We start from the raw sequence: 23122 nt of genomic DNA, 5'->3' as shown, positions 1-23122 counted from the left end.
TGAAGTCTGGGCTACTCCATCAGAAGTCAAGTAGGAGGCTCTGGGGAGGGAGCACTGAATCCGGGATGCTAGACTACTAGGGAGTCCTCAGACACAGGGAAGGTTAACTGCAGAGAACTCTCACAGAGCCCTGTATCAGAGTCTAAGACCCGGCTTCGTATGACTGTCTGCAACTGCCAGTGCTGGACACCTCACACCAAACGACAAACAAGACAGGAACACAAACCCACCCATCAGCACACAGACTACCTAAAGACATATTAACCTCACAGATACCCTAAAACACACCACCTGACATGGCCTGCTCATCAGAGAGAAAAGACACAGAGCCACACACCAGAAAGCAGACACCAGACCCCCCACCAGGAAGCCTACTCAAGACACTGGACAAACCCCACCACAGGGGGTAGAGGACAGAAACAAGAGGAATTACTACTAGGCAGCATAGGGGAAGGAGACAGCAAATCCTATAAATTAGACAAAATGAGAAAACAAAGAAACACCATGCAGGCAAAGGAGCAGGGAAAAACTCCACAAGACCAAATAAGTGAATAGGAAATAGGAAAATTGCCTGAAAAAGAATTCACAGTAATGATAGTAAAGATGATCCAAACTCTCGACAAAATACAGAAAATACAAGAAACAGTTAATAAGGACTCAGAAGAACTAAAGAGCAAACAAACAATAATGGACAACAAAATAACCGAAATTAAAAATACTCTAGATGGTATAAACAGCAGAATAACTGAGGCAGAAGAACGAATAAGTGAGTTGGAAGATAGAATGGGGGAAATAACTGCCACAGAGCAGGAAAGAGAAAAAAGAATAAAAAGAATGGAAGACAGTCTCAGAGACCTTGGTGACAACATTAAGTGTACCAACATTCCAATCATAGGCATCCCAGAAGAAGAAGAAAAAAAGAAAGGGTCTGAAAAAATATGTCAACAGGTTATAGTGGAAAACTTCCCCAACATGGGAAAGGAAATAATTAATCAAGTCCAAGAAGCGCAGAATCCCATACAGAATAAACCCAAGGAGAAATACACCGAGGCACATATTAATCAAACTAATGAAAATTAAAGAAAAAATATTAAAAGCAGCAAGAGAAAAGCAACAAATAACATATAAGGGAAAACCCATAAGGATAACAGCTGATCTTTCTGCAGAAACTCTGCAGGCTAGAAGGGAGTGGCAGGATATACTGAAAGTCCTGAAAGAGAAAAACCTACAGCCAAGAATACTCTACCCAGCAAGAATCTCATTCAGATTTGACGGAGAAATCAAAAGCTTTACAGATAAGCAAAAATTAAGAGAATTCAGCACCACCAAACCAGCCTTACAACAATTGCTAAAGAAACTTTTCTAAGCAGGAAACACAAGACAAGGAAAAGACCTACAAAAACAAACCCAAAACAATTAAGAAAATGGTAATCAGAACACATATGTCAATAATCACCTTAGATGTAAATGGATTAGGGCTTCCTAGGTGGCGCAGTGGTTAAGAATCCACCTGCCAATTCAGGGGACATGGGTTCGATCCCTGCTCCAGGAGGATCCCACATGCAGCAGAGCAACTAAGCCCGTGAGCCACAACTATTGAGCCTGCGCTTTAGAGCCCGTGAGCCACAACTATTGAGCCCATGTGCCACAACTACTGAAGCCCATGCGCCTAGAGCCCATGCTCTGCAACAAGAGACGCCATGGCAATGAGGAGCCCACGCACCACAATGAAGAGTCGCCCCCGCTCACCACGACTAAAGAAAGCCCACACACAGCAAAAAAGACCCAACACAGCCAATAAAATAAAAATAAATAAATAAGTAAATTGGTAAAAATAAATAAATAAAAAATAAAATTTATTTAAAAAAATGTACATGGATTAAATGCTCCAACCAAAAGACACAGACTGGCTGAATGGATACACAAACAAGACCCTTCTATATGCTCCCTACAAGAAACCCACTTCAGACCAAGGGACACATATAGACTGAAAGTAAAAGGATAGGAAAAGATATTCCATGCAAATGGAAGTCAGAAGAAAGCTGGAGTAGCAATACTCATATCAGAAAAATTAGACTTCAAAGACTATTACAAGAGACAAGGAAGGACACTACATAATGATCAAGGGATCCATCCAAGAAGAACATATAACAATAGTAAATATCTATGCCCCCAACATAGGAGCACCTCAATACATAAGGCAAATGCTAACAGCCATAAAAGGGGACATCAACAGTAACACAATAATAGTGGGAGACTTGAACACCCCACTTACATCAATGGACAGATCATCCAAACAGAAAATAAATAAGGACACACAAGCTTTAAATGACATGTTAAACCATCTCGACTTAATTGATATTTATAGGACATTCCATCCAAAACCTACAGAATACACTTTCTTCTCAAGTGCACATGGAACATTTTCCAGGATAGATCATAACTTGGGTAACAAATCAAGCCTCGGTAAATTCAATAAATTTGAAATCATATCAAGCATCTTCTCTGACCACAATGCCATGAGACTAGATATGAACTACAGGAAAAAAAACTATAAAAAGTACAAACACATGGAGGCTGAACAATATGCTATTAAACAACCAAGAAATCACTAAAGAAATCAAAGAGGAAATCAAAAAATACCTAGAAACAAATGACAGTGAAAACACAACAACCCAAAACCTATGGGATGCAGCAAAAGCAGTTCTAAGAGGGAGGTTTACAGCAATACATTTCTACCTCAAGAAACAAGAGAAATATCGAATAAACAACCTAACCTTACACCTAAAACAATTAGAGAAAGAAGAACAAAAAAACCCACAAAGTGAGCAGAAGGAAAGAAATCATAAAGATCAGAGCAGAAATAAATGAAAAAGAAAGGAAGGAAACAGTAGCAAAACTCAATTAAACTAACAGCTGATTCTTTGAGAAGATAAACAAAATCGATAAACCATTAGCCAGGCTCATCAGGAAAAAAAAAGGAGAAGATGCAAATCAACAGACTTAGAAATGAAAAAGGAGAAATAACAGCGGACACTGCAGAAATACAAGAGATCATGAGAGACTACTACAAGCAACTATATGCCAATAAATTGGATCACCTGGAAGAAAAGGATAAATTCTTAGAAAAATACAATCTTCCAAGACTTTACCATGAAGAAATAGAATATATGAACAGACCAATCACAAGTACGGAAATTGAGACTGTGATTAAAAATCTCCCAACAAACAAAAGCCCAGGGACAGATGGCTTCACAGGCAAATTCTATCAAACATTTCGAGAAGAGCTAACACCTATCCTTCTCAAACTCTTCCAAAATATAGCAGAAGGAGGAACACTTCCAAATTCATTCTACGAGGCCACCATCACCCTGATACCAAAACCAGACAAAGATGTCCCAGAAAAAGAACATTACAGGCCAATATCACTGATGAATATAGATGCAAAAATCCTCAACAAAATACTAGCTAACAGAATCCAACAGCACATTAAAAAAATCATACACCATGATCAAGTGGGGTTTATCCCTGGGATGCAAGGATTCTTCAACATACGCAAATCAATCAACGTGATACATCATATCAAGAAATTGAAGGATAAAAACCATATGATCATCTCAATAGATGCAGAAAAAGCTTTTGACAAAATTCAGCATCCATTTATGATTAAAACTCTCCAGAAAATGGGCATAGAAGGAAATTACCTCAACATAATAAAAGCCATATATGAGAAACCAAAAGCCAGCATCGTTCTAAATGGTGAAAAACTGAAAGAATTCCCTCTAAGAACAGGAACAAGACAAGGATGCCCACTTTCACCATTATTACTCAACATAGTTTTGGAAGTTTAAGCCACAGCAATCAAAGAAGAGAAGGAAATAAAAAGAATCCAAATTGGAAAAGAAGAAGTAAAATTGTCACTCTTTGCAGATGACATGATATTATATATAGAAAACCCTAAAGACTCTACCAGAAAACTGCTAGCACTAATTGATGAATTTAGTAAAGTAGCAGGATACAAATTTAATGCGCAGAAATCTCTTGCATTCCTATACACTAACAACGAAAAAGCTGAAAGGGAAAGTAAGGAAACTCTCCCATTTCCCATTGCAATAAAAAGAATAAAATACCTAGGAATAAACCTGCCTAAAGAGGCAAAAGACCTGTATGCAGAAAACTATAAGACACTGGTGAAAGAATTCAAAGACGATACGAACAGAGAGACATACCATGTTCTTGGATTGGAAGAATCAACATTGTGAAAATGACTGTACTACCCAAAGCAATTTACAGATTCAATGCAATCCCTGTCAAATTACCAAATCACAGAACTAGAACCAGAAATCTTACGATTTGTATGGAAACGCAAAAGACCCCGAATAGCCAAAGCAATCTTGAGGAGGAAAGATGGAGTTGGTGGAATTAGGCTTCCTGACTTCAAACTATACTACAGGGCCACAATGATCAAGACAGTATGGTATTGGCACAAAAATAGAAAGGAAGACCAATGGAATAGAATAGAGAACTCAGAGGTAAACCCAAGCACATATGGGCAACTTATCTTTGACAAAGGTGGCAAGAATATACAATGGAAAAAAGACAGCCTCTTCTATAAGTGGTGCTGGGAAAATTGGACAGCTACATGTCAAAGAATGAAGTTAGAACACTTCCTAACACCATTCACAAAAATAAACTCCAAATGGATTAAAGACCTACATGTAAGGCCAGACACTATAAAACTCCTCGAGGAAAACATAGGCAGAACACTCTATGACATCCATCAAAGCAAGATCCTTTTTGACCCACCTCCTAGAATCATGGAAATAAACTCAAGAATAAACAAATGGGACCTAAGGAAACTTAAAAGAATTTGCACAGTGAAAGAAACCATAAACAAGATAAGAAGACAACCCTCAGAATGGGAGAAAATACTTGCCAACGAAGCAATGGACAAAGGATTAATCTCCAAAATATACAAGCAGCTCATGCAGCTTAATACCAAAAAAGCAAATAACCCAATCCACACATGGGCGGAAGACCTAAATAGACATTTCTCCAAAGAAGACATACAGATGGCCAACAAACACATGAAAAGATGCTGAGCATCACTAATCATCAGAGAAATGCAAGTCAAAGCCACAAGGAGGTATCACCTCACACCGATCAGAATGGCCATCATCAAAAAATCTAAAAACAATAAATGTTGGAGAGGGTGTGGAGAAAAGGGAACTCTCCTGCACTGTTGGTAGGAATGTAAGTTGGTACAGCCACTATGGAAAACAGTTTGGAGGTTCCTTAAAAAACTACAAATAGAACTACTATATGATCCAGTAATCCTACTCCTGTGCACATACCCAGAGAAAACCATAATCCAAAAAGAAGCATGTACCATAGTGTTCATTGCAGCACTATTTACAGTAGCCATGACATGGAAGCAACCTAAATGCCCATCAGCAGATGAATGCATAAAGAAGATGTGGCATATATATACAATGGAATATTACTCAGCCATTAAAAGGAATGAAATGGAGCTATATGTAATGAGGTGGATAGACCTAGAGTCTGTCATACAGAGGGAAGTAAGCCAGAAAGAGAAAAACAAATACTGTATGCTAACTCATATATATGGAATCTAAAAAAAAAAAAAGGTACTGATGAACCCAGTGACAGGGCAAGAATAAGGAGGCAAATGCAGAGAATGGACTGGAGGACATGGGGTTGGGGGATGGGGGTGAAGGGGAAGCTGGGACGAAGTGAGAGAGTAGCATAGACATATATACACTACCAACTGTAAAATAGATAGCTAGTGGGAAGTTGCTGTATAACAAAGGGAGATCAACTCTATGATGGGTGATGCGTTAGAGGACCAGGATGGGGAGAGCGGGAGGGAGTCCCGGGAGGGAGCAGATGTGGGCATATATGTATAAATACAGCTGATTCACTTTGGTGTGCCTCAAAAGCTGGTACAGGAGTGTAACGCAATTATATTCCAATAAAGAACTTTAAAAAAGTCTATTTTTTATATCTATTCTACTTCATCATTCTATTTTCTCTACTTAAGATAGTACCAGAAAAGTATGACAGTCATTTAAAAGTTTGGCAGAGCAAATCATACACTGTTACCTTTTTTTGTAAAAACATTGCTTGGTCCTATAAAACTCCTAGAGGAAAACATAGGCAGAACACTCTATGACATCCATCAAAGCAAGATCATTTTTGACCCACCTCCTAGAATCATGGAAATAAAATCAAGAATAAACAAATGGGACCTCATGAAACTTAAAAGCTTTTGCACAGCGAAAGAAACCATAAACAAGACTAGAAGGCAACCCTCAGAATGGGAAAAAATAGTTGCCTATGAAACAACAAAGGATTAACCTCCAAAATATACAAGCAGCTCATGCAGCTTAATACCAAAAAAGCAAATAACCCAATCCACAAATGGGCGGAAGACCTAAATAGACATTTCTCCAAAGAAGACATACAGATGGCCAACAAACACATGAAAAGATGCTGAGCATCACTAATCATCAGAGAAATGCAAGTCAAAGCCACAAGGAGGTATCACCTCACACCGATCAGAATGGCCATCATCACAAAATTTGGAAACAACAAATGTTGGAGAGGGTGTGGAGAAAAGGGAACTCTCCTGCACTGTTGGTGGGAATGTAAGTTGGTACAGCCACTATGGAAAACAATTTGGAGGTTCCTTAAAAAACTACAAGTAGAACTACCATATGATCCTGTCATCCCACTACTGGGCATATACCCAAAGAAAACCATAATCCAAAAAGAAACATGTACCATAATGTTTATTGCAGCACTATTTACAATAGCCAGGACATGGAAGCAACCTAAATGCCCATCAACAAATGAATGGATAAAGAAGATGTGGCATAGATATACAATGGAATATTACTCAGCTGTAAAAAGGGGTGAGATGGAGCTATATGTAATGAGGTGGATAGACCTAGAGTCTGTCATACATAGTGAAGTAAGTCAGAAAGAGAAACAAATATTGTATGCTAACTCGCATATACGGAATCTAAAACTGGTACTGATGAACTCAGTGACAAGAATAAGGACGCAGATGCAGAGAATGGACTGGAGAACTCGAGGTTTGGGAGGGAGCGGAGGGTGAAGGGGAAGCTGAGATAAAGCGAGAGAGTAGCACAGACATATATATACTACCAACTGTAAAATAGATAGCCAGTGGGAAGTTGTTGTGTAACAAAGGGTGTTCAACTCGAGGATGGAAGATGCCTTAGAGGACTGGGAGGGGGAGGATGGGGGGGACTCGAGGGATGGTGGCGGGGGGAGTCGAGGGAGGGAGGGAATACGGGGATATGTGTAAAAAAAACAGATGATTGAACTTGGTGTACCCCCCCCAAAAAAATAATAAAAATAAATAAATAAATAAATAAAAAACATTGCTTGGTTGAATGTCTTTCCATAAAAAGTTTACACATAATCAAGTTCTGTTAAGTAGTCTTTTGGAATCATCATATAATCAGTTAACATTTTCTAGTTTACAACCACAGGAGACAGGTCAAGTTCCAGACTTGTGACTTCAGAGGTGAACACATGTAAGAAGTTAGCCCAAAGGTCACTCAACAGTAACTGCTGGAGATAAGTCTCAAACTCCAATCTAGAACCCTTTCCATCTCCTTATTGTTTTGCATCAGAAAACAGTGAAATGCCAGTTTTTTTCTTTGTTATTATTATTCCTTAACAGTCAATAAAAATTCATGAAGGGTCATATGGTACAGGGAAAAGCACAAAAATCCTGGCATAATCATTTGTTACTCTTGTGCTAATAAGCAAGGCTTAAACTCTTCGAGCTTTGTTTTCCTATTTGTAAAATTGGGATACCATTGTCACGTATACTCTGCGAGATTTCAGTGATGAAATGGCATCACATATATGAAAATCTCAAAGAAATGTTACCTGGCAGAATCGTCAAGTTTCTGTCAATCTAATTTTTAATGTAGAAAATGAGTGATCTCCAAGCTTTTATCCAACACAAATATTCCATCATTCAAGGCTGTTAATTAGGGGAGCAATTTACTTTTAATGTAAGGGTACAGTATCCTTACTAAATAATTGCAATTTCCACCTTTTACTTAGGGTGGCAGTGCTGATCTCTGTAGAGTACAGCATTTTTGGAATTAAGCAGTCTCTAGATTTTACCCTTATCACCCCTTTTATATGTATATGAACGTGTATTTTTTAAGTGGAGAGGAAATGAAACTTTGTTTTGAGTTAGAGTATAGTAGTATCCTACTATTTTTTAAAAGAAGTGCACCATTGGGATGTCATTTGTCCTGAGGTTAGAATTTCAGTGATTTGTGCATCTCCAAAATAATTCTTTACACTTCAATGTTATGACATTCTTGTTGGCTACCATTATTGTGTCCACATCAGTTCTTTAACTAGGTTAGAGGTCATCCTTCACCCTTTTTATTACATATGCGAAAGGCAGCGCTAACCACTGAAAGCAGAGGAGTCCTTGGGAAGGGATTAAGGCACTCTAGTCTAGCAACTACCAACGCTGGATTTGTGTACTTTTTATTAGGCAAAGTTAGTCTTGGGCCAAAACTGTGAAGGTTATGTCATTTATCCTCCAGCTCCTAACTTTTCTTCTACAGCCTCTCCTTGACCTTTTGCCTAGTTCTCTCAAGAGGAGCCAGATCTGAGAGGCAGAATGTAGAGGAAAGAGCCTGGCTCTGCCATCATAAGACCTATGTTGGCATCCTTACTCTGCTACTTTGAATCTGAATGACTCCAGGTTAATCATTTAAGCCCTGAGCCTGGTTTCCTCATTTATAAATTGCAGTGAATGATAGCTTATTGAAGGTTGCCAGAAGATATGATAAATAAAGTTTTTAGATGATTGATACATTTTGGTTATTAATTTACTAAGATCAAAACATAAATATTTAATGCTTTGCTTCTTACAGCAATTTGTGAATAATCCCAGGGTCTTTGCACATGCTGCTGACTCTGCTTGAATGACTTCTGCCCTTTACCCTCCGGATTCTGACTCTAGAAGGCTGGTTAGAGTTCACTTCTTAGAGGATCCATAGTACTTCTGCTTGCTTCTGTTTAGTGTTTACCACATGTTTCAATTCCCTTTCATCTGTCTACATCTCCCTCTAGACCAACTAGAGTCCTTGGACGGCAGAGACTTTGAGAACCAGCATCTTTATAGGTCCAGATAAAATATAGGATGTCCAACAGATAAATAGTACAGAGGGAAGGCTAGAGAAAGGATGGATAAAACAAGTACAAGTAAAAATAATACAAGACAAACTGTGAGATGTTGTATGGGAGTTGAAGTAAGAACAGGTCAAAAAAAAAAAAAAAAAGAACAGGTCATATTTGCATGAGGAATCCACTTCATGGAAGACGTGGAATTGGAGATAGGCCTTGAAGGATGAGAATAATTTGATAAGCAAAAATTGAAAAGACAGGATCCTAGATGGTGAGGACAGCACAGTCAAAGGCACAGAGCAGGAAGAGAGCAGGATGTCTTTGGGAAACAGAAAGCATGCTCATTGGCAGTGGGTAGAGTACAAATGGGGAAGTTGTGGGGGATGAGACTGCAAAAATAAACAAGAGCTTACTCTGAATTCAGAGATGAGGAAGTTTTAAAGAGTTCCCACTGCTGCTTGGCCAGTGTCCATTTCTTCCCTGAGTGCTCAGAACAGGCTCCTCCCCCATTTCTCCTAACGCTTACAGGCAGGGCACAGCCTCTTCTCCGCCGTTAGTAACTGGCTTGTATTGGGAGCCTCTTCTGGGACTATCAGAGTGAACCCTTACTAATTAATTTTATTGCCTCTTCTTCCTACCATCAGTTTACACGTGCTGGGGCTTCTGACTTTTGTTACCCTAATTTCTATTCCTTAAACAATCAGAACAAACCACATGGGCATGGACCTGCTCTGATTTTTATTTTTTTAAACTGTCATGATCCACACATGACAAATTAAGAAACAGATAAGATGGAGCATGATAATTGCCAACTGAATCATTTAGTATGGCTCCACCCTGCAGGTTGAGGCCTGGAGGCAGCTGGATTATAAGACAGAAAAAACATTGTGAGCTAGCAGAATTAGTCCATGCTTTTCTTCCTTGCCAGGCCCTCAAGACTTTAATAACTTTTCCTCTCTGGCCCTAGCCAAGCCTGACCAAAGCAAACCTTCTGGGGCCTGAAGTAGTCTTGTGCTGTTAGCCTTGAGCCAGTGCTTGCTGTCAGGCTGCCACCTTGACTCTGACCTCTTCTGTGTCAGCCAGATATATGACTGTATATCTGTGTTGCTTTCCTGATGTGCACAGCAGTTTTCTCATTGCAGGGAGTATGGCTCCACCCTGAACAATCTGGCTGGCCCTCTCCAGTAGGGCCATGTCGTGGTCTAGAGATTGCAACTGTGGTACCACATTGGATCTCCTGGAATAATAGTATTGAACCAGAGCAAGCCCATATCTACCATGTCCCTTTAAACTGTGTCATTTTGGCTGCTGACAATCTTAGAAGCCATTCCTATAGACTAGTTCCTGTAGCCCCTGGACCCATGTCTTCTCACTCTTCACCATTAGTCACCACCACGACCATCTCTGCTGGTTCAAAGATGAGCATATCAAAGATGTGAAAAGGAGAAGGTGTATTAGATTGCATTGCTGGCCCCAATTCTTCAGCACTACCTGCAGGCAGACACTTGTCATGGTCTCATCATGGGTGGAGTGGATTTCCCTGCCCCTTAACCTTGGGCTTGGTCATGTAACTTGCTTTGATGAATGATATCTGAATGGAAGTGCCACTGTGACAGTTTCAAGCCTAGGCCTTAATAGGCCTTGCATGTTTCCACTTGTTCTCTTGCACTTTTACCATCATCATGAGATACACATGCCTAAGAACAAGCTGTCTCACTGAAGCAGGGAAGGAAAGAATACACATGGAGTAGAGCTTCCCTATCCAACACATGACTAGCAGTGAGAAAAAGGGCCGCCCTAGCTGCCACAACCTGAAGCAGTGGCACCCAGCCGAGTCCAGACTAGATCAACAGAACTCAAGTCAACCAGCAGATGCACAGAGTTCTTTTTATTTTAATGATGTCTTTGGTCTTTTTTTAAAATATTTATTTATTTATTTATTTATTTATTTATTTGGCTGTGTTGGGTCTTCATTGCTGCGCACGGGTTTTCTCTACTTGTGGTGAGTGGGGGCTCGTCTTCGTTGTGGTGCACAGGCTCCTCATTGTGGTGGCCTCTCTTGTTGCGGAGCATGGGCTCTAGGCATGTGGGCTTCAGTAGTTGCAGCGCACGGGCTCTAGGCATGTGGGCTTCAGTAGTTGCAGCACACGGGCTCAATAGTTGTGGTGCACAGGTTTAGTTGCTCCGCAGCATATGGTATCTTCCTAGGGCAGGGACCGAACCTGTGTCCCCTGCATTGGCAGGCAGATTCTTACCCACTGCGCCACCTAAGAAGTCCTACACAGAGTTCTTGCCCATCCTATTTGTCCTGTTTCACCATTGCTGACTAGATCAGGGTGATCGCTTGATTAAAGGGAACCTTACTCATAAGCAGTAGGCAAATGAGTCAATTAAATTTTTAAGGGTTTGTATTTGTAAAAGATTGTAATCCATAAGGGATGGAGCCTTCTAGACATGGAGACTGAGGTGTCATTTGGAGCCCTGTGCAACCTGATGAATAAACAGAGAAAGCCAGTCTTCAAAATTAAGTAGGAAAACAGAACACATGCTCAAAATGTTTCAGAGAAGAGTCCCAGAGAGACCAAAAAAAAAAAAAACACGATTAGAGTAGACTCAGTTCTCAGAGGCTTCCCAGCACCTGCAAACATAAAGCCTGGTTGACCTGCAGGTCTTGTGTTTAAGAAGTTGTCTGTTTTGTCATCAGAACAATCCCTTACCTCCCACTTAACACATGCACATGTGTACCCACACACACATATGCATACATACACAGAGTTCTATTTTTAGCTAACTTAAATGGATCTTGTTCCTTGTAACTAAAGAACTGGACTAAGATATTGTCCATAATGGAAGAAGAGGAAAGATGAGCAACCAGTTGTGTAATCAGTATTCCCTCACATGATAGAAAACCAAATTGATCGAGACTGTGTATCACATAGCTTTTGCTGTGTAACAAACCATCCTCAAATTTAGGGGCTTAGAATAACAAAATATTTTCTTTAGCTCACAATTCTGTGGATTATCTGTAATGACTGGGACATTTGTGACAGCTCTTCTGGATCAGGCCGGCTGGGCTGAGGCTGGACATTCTAGGATAGCCTTACTCACATGCCTGGTGATTGTTAAGCTGGTTTTTCTAGTAGGTCCTCAGTAGCAGTGACTTGTCTCTGCTCCATGAGGTCTCTCATCCTCCAACAGGCTAGCCCAGTCTTCTCCACATGGTGGTTTGAGGACTACCAAGGGAGCAGCAAAGGAGCCCTGGCCCAAATGAGGAAGCTTGTTTTAAGTCTCTGCTTGTGTCATAGTTACTATTGTTCCCTTAGCCAGAGCAAGTCACCTGGTCAAGTGTAGACCCAGGGTGATGGAAACTAAGCAAGGGTTTGGATACAGGGAGGAGCAAACATATTGGAAGCCATTATTGCAACAACACATGACAAACTACAATGAGCAGGGAGGGAGGAGGGAATACTGCTAAAGAAGGGCCTGTGAGCAAAGGCCAAAGGCCAGGGGAGTGGTATTTTTAAAGGAGTGAGTCTAAGAAAATCTCCAGTTTGCTACAACTTGTCCTACATACCTTTAGAAGAGATCAAGATTTTAACTCAGAGACTCGTGCGACTCTAAAGCCATAGAAACACTGGGGCTAAATAGTTATCAAAAGGAATGAGATCTTCCAAATGGGGAAAGCAGTGGGGGGGAAGGTTGAATTGGGATTACCATATATACATTACTAAAAGAAAAATAGCAAATTGTACACTTTGAATATATGTAGTTTATTGTATGTAAATTATATCTCAATACAAGTTCTTAAAAAAAAAAGAATGAGATTTTGCCATTTGCAACAACATGGATGGATCTTGAGGGCATTATCCTAAATAAAATAAGTCAGACAGAGAAAGACGAATTCCGTATGATTTCACATGTGGAATCTAGAAAACGAAACAAACAGAACAAAACTCATGGATATGGAGAACAGTGTGGTGGTTGCTAGGAGCAAGAAAGGTTGGCGGGGGGGCGGAGATATGGATGAAGGGGGTCTGGAGGTACAGACTTCCGGTTGTGAAAAGCATAGGTCATGGGGATGGTGAGCAACGTGGTGACAATAGTCAGTGGCATTGTTGTGCTTGTTTGAAGGTTGCCAGGAGAATGAATCTTGAAAGTTCCCATCACAAGAAAAAAAAATCAGCGGGTGGGGGATAACTTTTTATGGTGATGGATGGTGCCTAGACTTATTGTGGTGATCATTTGACAGTGTCTGCAGGGTTGAATCATTATGGTGTACACCTGAAACTAATATAACACTCTGTCAATTATACCTCAATTTAAAGAAAAAAGGAAAGATAGTTATCAAATATACAAGTATCTAGTATTTTTGCTTTCATTGGAATAATCTGCCTTTCATCCTTTAGAAAAAAAGAATATCAGTAGAATTAATAGGGGGGGAATATCAAAAGATTGAAAATAGTCTTTGCTGAGTGCAATCCATATTACAAGCTCTTTTATACTTGTTGGCAGCGAAGGCTCCCAAATAACAAATGTAATTATAGAGGGAAAAGCTATTCTGCTGCAAAACACTTCACTGAGGGTACCATAGAAAGCATCAAACCCTTACTTGAAATGGGGCTTGTTCCTTTAAGCTTCATAACCACATAGTTGTGAATCATAAGTTAAAAGTGATCACTCTGTCCTCTGTTTCTGAACACATGCCAGTCTGGGTGTCCATATCTGTGAGACTGGCAGACTGGCAATCTCTAACGGGTGAAGCAATATGGATTCTGTCACCTGCGGAATATGCAGGCATTTTCAAGATCTACACATTGGCACTACATCAAATCAAGCTCTCTTTAATGGGCAGAGATGTCATTTCACCCCATCCAAAAGAAGAGGTCATGAGAGGAGAGTCATACAAACTTTGGTAGAGTTATTTTCCCTTTAACCAGGTTCCTCTTGCTCTGTTGCCTAACCAATGATTGTGACATCACCACCATTTCCAGGCAGCCAGACACGCACTACAGAGAGAAAATTTCCATTTGTGAACTGTAGTGTCATGAGACAGCAATTAGGGAAAAGCGTATGAAGGGGAGTGGAGAAGTTAAGGTATATTTGAAAATGTAAGTACAAAATGTTTTTGAAATTCTCCTGAATAGCAGGGATTTGGGAACCAACTATTCTAAAAAGGAGGCAAAAACTCGCTGTTCTCTACAAGTTAGTGATTCCATGTTGTGCCAGTTTTCACAAAATATTTAAAATTGCCTTCACTTTAAAAAATTATTCAATTCATATGCTTATTAAAATATAACTAAAAAGAATTTGAATAAGATTTATTTTATTATAAGCAAGGAAATGTACCAATGCAAGCAGTGTGATCAAAATAAAGGAGGTCGAGGGAATTCCCTGGCAGTCCAGTGGTTAGGACTCCAAGCTTCCACTGCAGGGGCATGGGTTCTATCCCTGGTCTTGGAAGTAAAATCCCACATGCCTCGAGGCACAGGCAATAAATAAATAAAGTAAGTAAGTAAGTAAAGGAGGTCAAGACCAGAGAATCAAAATGGCAATGGGAGGGAAAGAGTGGTGATTTCTCAACCAAAGTAACGAATGCCCAGTAACGTACAGTCAGCTGAGGAGGATAAGTAGGGGACAGAACCATTCATATCTATCAAACCTTTTTAAAATAGTTTTTTAATAGATTTTTTAGAGCGGTTTTTGGTTCACAACAAAATGGAGCGGGAAGCATAGAGAATTCCCATATGGCCACTGCCCCCATACCCACAGCCTCCCCCATTATCAACATCCCCCACCAGAGTGGTACATTTGTTACGACTAATGAACCTACACTGGCACATCGTTATCACCCACTGTCCATAGTTTACATTAGGGTTTGCTCGCAGTGTTTATATGCTATGGGTTTAGACAAATGTATAATGATATGTATGTTTCATTATACTAATGATGCAGTGTAGTTTCACTGACCTAAAAATCTGCATATCCCCACCCCACAAGCCCCTGGCGAGCACTGATCTTTTTACTGTCTCCAGAGTTTTGCCCTTTCCAGATTGTCATATAGTTGGAATCATATATTGTGTAGCCTTTTCACATTACCTTCTTTGAATGTCCATTTAAGATCCCTCCATGTCTTGTCATGGCTTGATAGCTCATGTCTTTTTAGTGTAGAATAATATTCTGTTGCCTGCATGTACCACAGTTTATTTATCCATTTACCTACTGAAGGACATCTTGGTGGCTTCCAGGTTTTGGCAGTTATGAATAAAGCTGCTATAAACATTTGCTGCGGGTTTTTGTGTAGATATAAATTTTCATCTCTTCTGGGTACAATTGCTAGATTTTATGATAAGAGTATGTTTAGTTTTGTAAGAGACTGCCACAGTGTCTTCCAAAGTGGCTGTACCACTTTGCATTCCCACCAGCAATGAATGAGAGTTCCTGCTGCCCTACATCCTCGCCAGCATCTGGTGTTTCTCTAATTTTTTTTAATGCTATATTTATTTATTTATTGGCTGCTTTGGATCTTCGTTGCTGCTGCACGGGCTTTCTCTAGTTGCGGAGAGCGGGGTCTACTCTTTTTGTTGCAGTGCACGGGCTTCTCATTGCGGTGGCTTCTCTTGTTGTGGAGCATGGGTTCTAGGCATGCGTGGGCTTCAGTAGTTGTGGCACATGGACTCAGTAGTTGTGGCTCACAGGCTCTAGAGCACAGGCTCAGTAGTTGTGGTGCACGGGCTTAGTTGCTCCGTGGCATGTGTGATCTTCCCAGACCAGGGTTTGAACCCGTGTCCCCTGCACTGGCAGGCAGATTCTTAACCACTGTGCCACCAGGGAAGCCTTTCTCTATGGTTTTTATTTATATTTTTTTATAAATTTATTTATTTATTTTATTGGCTATGTTGGGTCTTTTTGGCTGTGCGCGGGCTTTCTTTTTAGTTGCGGTGAGTGGGGGCTTCTCATTGCCATGGCTTCTCTTGTTGCGGAGCACGGGCTCTAGGTGCATGGGCTTCAGTAGTTGCAGCACATGGGCTCAATAGTTGTGGCTCGTAGGCTCAATAGTTGTGGCGCACGGGCTTAGTTGCTCTGCGGCATGTGGGATCTTCCTGGAGCAGCAATCGAACCCGTGTCCCCTGCATTGGCAAGCAGATTCTTAACCACTGCGCCACCTAGGAAGCCCTCTCTATGGTTTTTAATTCCTCATTTTGTAACATAGAGAGATCAGTGACAGAGATGAAGACCTAGGTTTTGTGTACAGTGGTGAGAAATGGGGCCTTGGGAGAATAGAGGACAAAAACTATAGTAGAAAAACTCTGAAAAAAGGCCACAGGGAATTCCCTGGCAATCCGGTGATTAGGATTCTGTGCTTCACTACCAAGGGCCCGCGTTCAATCCCTGGTCGGGGAACTAAAGTCCCACAAGCTGCGGCATGGCTGAGAAAAAAAAAAAGCCACAGTATGTTTTCACTGATGGCTTAATAATTAATATACATAATGTTTATATGTTTACAGTATCTTTGGAAAATAGTACTGTTGATTCATTGTAGGTTGGCTTATACTCTGAGCTCTTTTTTCATGAATAGTAATAAATTCATAAGACACACATGTGCATCTTACCACTTGGTGACCAACTTCGTACGTTTGTGTGACCTTGGACAAGCGACTTAGATTCTTGCTTTTATTTTCTCCTGCTCTAATAAGTTCAGTTGAGCTAGATAATCTGAAAAGTTATTTCCAATCCTTTAATTAAAAAAATAAATCCATATGTTTCTTCACACAAAAGAAGCTTCCCCAAAGACACAGATGATTTCAGTGCAATGTTTCAGAAGTGAGTAGTTTCCTATTAAAAGCACCATGAATATACTTCAGTTGAAATTATTGTTCCTCTTTCCTTACACGTCATTACTGAGTGACAAATGATAATTTCCCTCCAATTTTTTTTCCTAGTCAAGTTTAAATAGAGAGCTTAAACAAATAAACTGTAAAGTTACCTTTGCTTTTCAAGAGCACACATTTTTTTCAAAGAATCAGCAAATGAATGATTGCGATCTCACTGAGATTAGTGAACTCCCTTCATCCATTCAACATGTATTTTGTGCCTATTATGGGGCTTGTCAGAAAGGCACTAAATCAATTTTCTTTTCTTTGTTTGGTATGAATGTGTGAATGGAGCACTTGAAAAGTCATTGCCCCATGATTGTAAATGTAATGCATAATTTCTAATCATGAACATAATTGAACCCAATATTGAACATAATTGTGGTTACTTTGACTTTATTTTTGTCATTATTCATTTTTTTTTTACATCTTTATATATAGTGGCAAAAGGCAGAAGATAAAAAGGAACATACGTCTTTGTCTTCTGTTAGCCACTGGAGGCTTGCAGGTGAGCATATAGAAGGGGAAAGACAAACACACAAAAGAGAAAGCATGAGGGATATAAGAGGAATGTGAGACTAGAGAGCCAAACAGATGCTGGGGGAAGGAAATAAAAACAACCAAAGTGACAATGGTCCCACCTTAAGCACCACTGCCCTAAACAGACCCAGTCAAGACTTCAGAGGCATTCCAGGTATCGTCCCTGCCCAGAACCTTATCAGAAACAGGATTTCAAATTGAAAGCTTCTCAACTTGCATCAGTTGAAAGTATTTGGAAAACGAGGAAGCTTCTGGATGCTCATACTTCGATTTTTCCAAGAGAGCCAATGTCTTGGTTGTGACCACATGTGACCAAGAATTAAATTCGGTGAGGAATAGAAATCACACCAAAATGGACTCGTTGTGTCATTTCTCTGTTGCTCCAAACCCAAGTGGCTAAAAACAGCAACCATTTATTATCTTTCATAACTCTGTGAACCAGCTGGACGTATCTGGTTTTCCTGCTCAAGGTGATATTGGTTAAAGTCAGTCATTCAACTAGGCCACTCATTTAGCAGCTGCAGTCAGCTGGGAGCTCTGCTGGGGCTGAAACATCCAAGATGGTTTCATTCACTTATCCGGAAGTTGGTGGTGGTCCGCTAGAATGCCATAGTTCTCCTCCACGTGGCTTCTCATTGGCTAGTTGGTTAGTTTGGCTTTCTTAACAGCATGGCAGCTCAGTTTCAAGAGGGCATGTGTTCCTTGCACAAGTACTTATCAAGTCTCTGCCTGCATCATGTTTGCTAACATCCCTTTGACCATGAAAGTCACATGGCCCAAGCCAAGTCTGCTCTGCACCTGTGAAGGAACAGAAGTGAGTTGTGACTAGTATGGGTGAGTGAGAGTAGAGTAGTTATAGGAGATGGAAATGTGCGTAAGGTAGTGGATGGGTTTTATCTGCTTATCAAGGGAAATGTTACTGCTTTATACCAAAGGCATTAATATGGGCAGCCTTTGATACAATGTATTCCAAAAAACAAGTTTATATTTTGAAATGTTTTTTACAGCTTAGACTTTGTATCTACTGCCCATCATACCTGTGACAGTTGCCTGCCTTTATTTTGTATCCAGTACCAAAGCCTATAATAAAACTGTAAAATACCCCCCCCCCCAAATGTGGGAAGTTACCACATAAGGATGTTATTATCAAAAGGCAAGACTCATTAGGAGCACCTCTGTAACAGTCTATCACATGGATTGACATTGATTCATTCATTCATTCAACAATCACTTATAGAACACCCAGACCCTAGGGATACAATAATGATCAGGACAAAATCCCTGGCACCAAGGGGCCTCACACATTGCATTTGAGGGGTCGGGGTGGGGAGAAGGTGGCAGGAGTCTGCATCCTTAACCAGCACCCTAGGTAATTCTGACACAGACTAATGTTTGAGAATCTCTGCCTTGAATCTTTACTACCAATATTCTAAGTGGATTATTTGATTGTTAGCAGAGAATTAAGATTTGGGACAAAAGGGTTCTACACAAGTCGTAAGACAAATTTCTCATACCTCACAGTTTTGCCAAATCCTGGAAAAATAGAAATTCCAGCATACCCATAGCACAGTGGTTCTCAAACTGTGGTCCTCGTACCAGCAGTATCAGCACCACTTGGGAGCTTGTTAGAAGTGCAAATTTTCAGACCTCATCTACTAAACCAGAAATTCTGGGGTTGTGGGCCCTGGTTTTAACAAGTCCTCTAGGTGGTTCTAGTGCAGCTAAAGTTTGAGAATCATTGCCATACCTAGCTCTGTTACAACTGTAACATTGCATGAAATGATACATAATATTAGATAGACTATTAACATGCATGTGAGTGGATTGTCCAGTTTGCATGGGGGGAGGGGAAGGCGCCCAGTTTGGCTGTTTTTAATCAAGTATATTTAAATTTTGGATCTGTCTTTAACTTCCTCTGCTACCTTGGGCAAAGCCCTCGTGTATCTGCCTAAATCATCCCAGTCCCATAAAATAAAGGAGTGCCACTCCTATTTATTATAATTCTTTCCAGCACTAACTTTCCATATTATGCTTTTTTTTTCTTATCTGTATCAATCCATATCTAAGTAATCATTAGAATAGCAAGGAGAGATTAAGGAAAGCCTACCCTTCCAAACAGACTAGACTAGAAAAAATAAGTCAGGCAAATATGAAAAGACCAAGAAGCGTTACTGGACCAAAATATATATATATATTCCCTAAGGAAATGTAGCCTTTCTGCTTATATAAATTCTGTGCAAATTAAAGAACAAGGAAAAGTAGAGGAGGAATAAGTGAAACAACCAGAGACTCTCGGCGCGGGGAGAGGCGGGGGGCGGGTAGGGAGTTACACTGATTTCTTGCTCCCCCACTCAGAAATATTTCACAGTGACCTTTCGATGACTCAACCTACTTAAATCATTTGCATGAAGGACCTTGGTCTTTACCTCTGGATTTCTTTGATGGAAACACGCTTGCCAGTGAGACTACATCTTGCCTTTCACGATAAACTGTGCTGCTTGTAGAGTGCTTTCACAGACATTATGTCACTTCAGTCTCACATTAACCTGCCCACGTCAGTGACATTTTCCCTATTTTACAAACAAGCAAAAGAAAGCCATGGGAGGCAATGAGTTACTCAATTTTAAGAAAGTTAAGTGTTGAATGCCAGAGCCAACATCAGACCAAGGTCCTTAGTTTTCCAACCCAGTGTTTCTTCCACTGCTTTGCCTTCAAATCTCAATGGATGTTGGGGAGATCAAGGTGGACCAGCATCCTACTTTCTTCCTTTTTATCCATTTCTCTTCCAAATTTTCCTCAGGTTGCTGTCAAAGGGCACTAGGCTTGTGTCAGGAGATGGAGATTCTAGTCTTGGGTCTACCACAGAAGGTCACAGACAAGTCACTTATGTACTCTGGGCCTCACGTGGCCCATTGTTACAATGAAACTAAATTCATATTTTATGGCAAGACAAGAACAATTTAAACATAAAATTATTCTCTGCCTGTTTGGGCTTCCTCCCTCCCCTTTCGTGTGTATTGTGCATCTGCATTAACCAGACCTCCTTAGGAGATAACATTCCTTCTTAATCTTGTAAAGAGTCAGGATGACCCACTACTTGCTTTCTACATGCAGATTTGGACTGTGTAAACTGTCAGTATATCATCTGACATATCACCCTTTGTCTGAAAAACATAACTGTGCGTTGTCTTCTAACAGTACTCAGAGCTTTCTAAAAGACTGTCTCCTGGGTTATAATCCTCAGGTTGCCTCAAATAAAATTTTCCACTTCTTTCTTAAACTGACTATTAATTTTTTTTTTTTGGCCGTGCCACGTCATGTGGGATCTTAGTTCCCTGACGAGGGGTCGAACCCATGCCCCCTGCAGTGGAAGCCCGGAGTGTTAACCACTGGACCACCAGGGAAGTCCCTTGCTTAATTTTTCATCAACAGTTATTTCCAACTTTTTCTCAATCATAATATGAAAAATGGAATCAATATATATTGGCTGATTTTAACATTTATATAGATTTGAGTTTACAGACTGTAGCTGGGGTTTAAAGGGATGAGAAAGGGCAGGGAAATAGGGGTGATTCCAAAAGGATAAGAGCAAATAGGCTTACCACAGAGTAAATATTTAGATAAGGCTGAGCTGGATCCTCCCATTTAAGACCCTTGCCTTGATATCAATAATCAATATCAAGGCTGCAAAACAAAGAGCTTTGTTGGAGTCTTAGGAATTGCAATTCTGGAGACACAGATTCAGGTTCTGTTCTGGGGAAGAGAAAGAGTCGGGCAAAAGCCACAAGGTTGTTCAAGAATTACAATTGACCCAACACAAGAAAGGAAATATTTGTCTTTAAGGAATCAGTAGTTATTTTAGAGTGAGGGTCCAATAAATATCTTGAGTTTCTGAAACATTGGGCAGATGTTCTGAACGCCTATGTTAAGACAAGAAGGGGTCAAAGTTCAGATTCCATCCGGGGTGAGACGTGCCTGAGTCACATTTCCTCAATGGCCTGAGTTCTGTTTTGGTGAAAGGAATGAGGATGTGGAACACAGAGTATTATGGGAACCACAGGATCAATAAGTTTCAGAATCTCTCATGTACATCCAGCCCTACTTTGTCTGAAATGTCTGAATTCTGATCGCACGATGCTGCTGAACAAATAATTTGCTGTCCTGTTAGAATCTGAGAGTCAAAAGAGTGTGAAAGTTCAAACGTGGTCAGGGATTTGTTTTTAATGGATCAATGTGGTAGCTTTGGTAGCTTTCTTTTCACTGCCTGTTGGGGTCAAGGAAATCCTTATCTATATCAGTCAAGTAACATTTTAAGGGTGTTCAGGGGCAGGTTAGCCTAGTTTCTTTACATTTGCCTATATGCCTGTCTGTCTTTTCTAAGAAATTCAGAAATACTGATTCATCCACACTCCTATCCTAAAGCAAGTCAGTTTATCAGTAGTCACCAAGTGCAGCATCTTTATAAGTAGGTCTCATCTGGAACACTAGGATTTGATTTCTAGGCAGAGTATAGGAAAATTTGCTTCCAGAGCAAGAGTGGTAAAACTATAAACACAGAGATGAATAAGTGAGGTGGTGTAGCATAAGGCGAGAGGGAGAAAAACAGAAATGATGTTCCAGAACACTGAGAGGTTGGGGGAATGGGTTGGAAAAAAATGCGAGAGTGGGAATAGTACAATGCTTTTGAAATTGATAGAGTATGCTGGTTTACAAAATCAATTTCGTGATTTTTCAACCATTTTTAAAAAAGAAATGATATGCAATAGAATAAAAAAGATACAGAATGCATAGCATGTAAGGATAAATACTGTTTGGGAAACGTTTAAAATATATGTAAAAATATATAAAATTTATTTATATATATGTAGCTATATAAATTATAAATAAATGCGCGCACACACACAGGCCGGCAAATCTGTCCAGGGTTGTTTTGTAAACTCTTTCTCACAGTGGGTCTCGGTCCAGAGTTTGAAAACTCCTAGAACACAGGATCCAAAAGAATCCAGCAAGGTAACTTCAAGGTCAAATGAGCAGGCCTCTTTTCTCCTTTTGCTGTCCACAGCATTTAACGGAGGGAGAGGAAATGGCGTGTGAGGGAGGGGAACACCAGACTGAAGTCAATTGAGGAGCAAGGGCGTATTAGGACAGGGAGGAACCCGGCGACTTTGCGAAAAGTCCATCAATGACCTAAGGAGGTTGATTTTGAGCGCTTCGCTTAAACGCTATAGCGAAAGAACCTCCGCTTCGTTATCCCTGGAAAGCCTCCACAGGCGAACGATTCGCGCTGAAGGTGACACTACGTAGGGTCAGTCCCGCTAGAGGGGATTATTCTTATCTCGGACGAGGAACGGGGAAGAGGGCGGGGCTTGGGAAGCGCGGGAAGGCTCAGCAGGGTCGGTCCAAAGCGTGACTCACGCCGCGCTCCGCACAGCCCACCAGGGGAGCAAGCAGTTCTGCACTTTGCGACCCATCCGCGAGCGGAAGCCCCAGGGCGCGGG

The sequence above is a fragment of the Hippopotamus amphibius genome, chromosome X, assembly GCF_030028045.1.
Source record: "Hippopotamus amphibius kiboko isolate mHipAmp2 chromosome X, mHipAmp2.hap2, whole genome shotgun sequence".
Lineage (NCBI taxonomy): Eukaryota > Metazoa > Chordata > Mammalia > Artiodactyla > Hippopotamidae > Hippopotamus > Hippopotamus amphibius.
Note: the sequence above shows the minus strand (reverse complement) of the source record.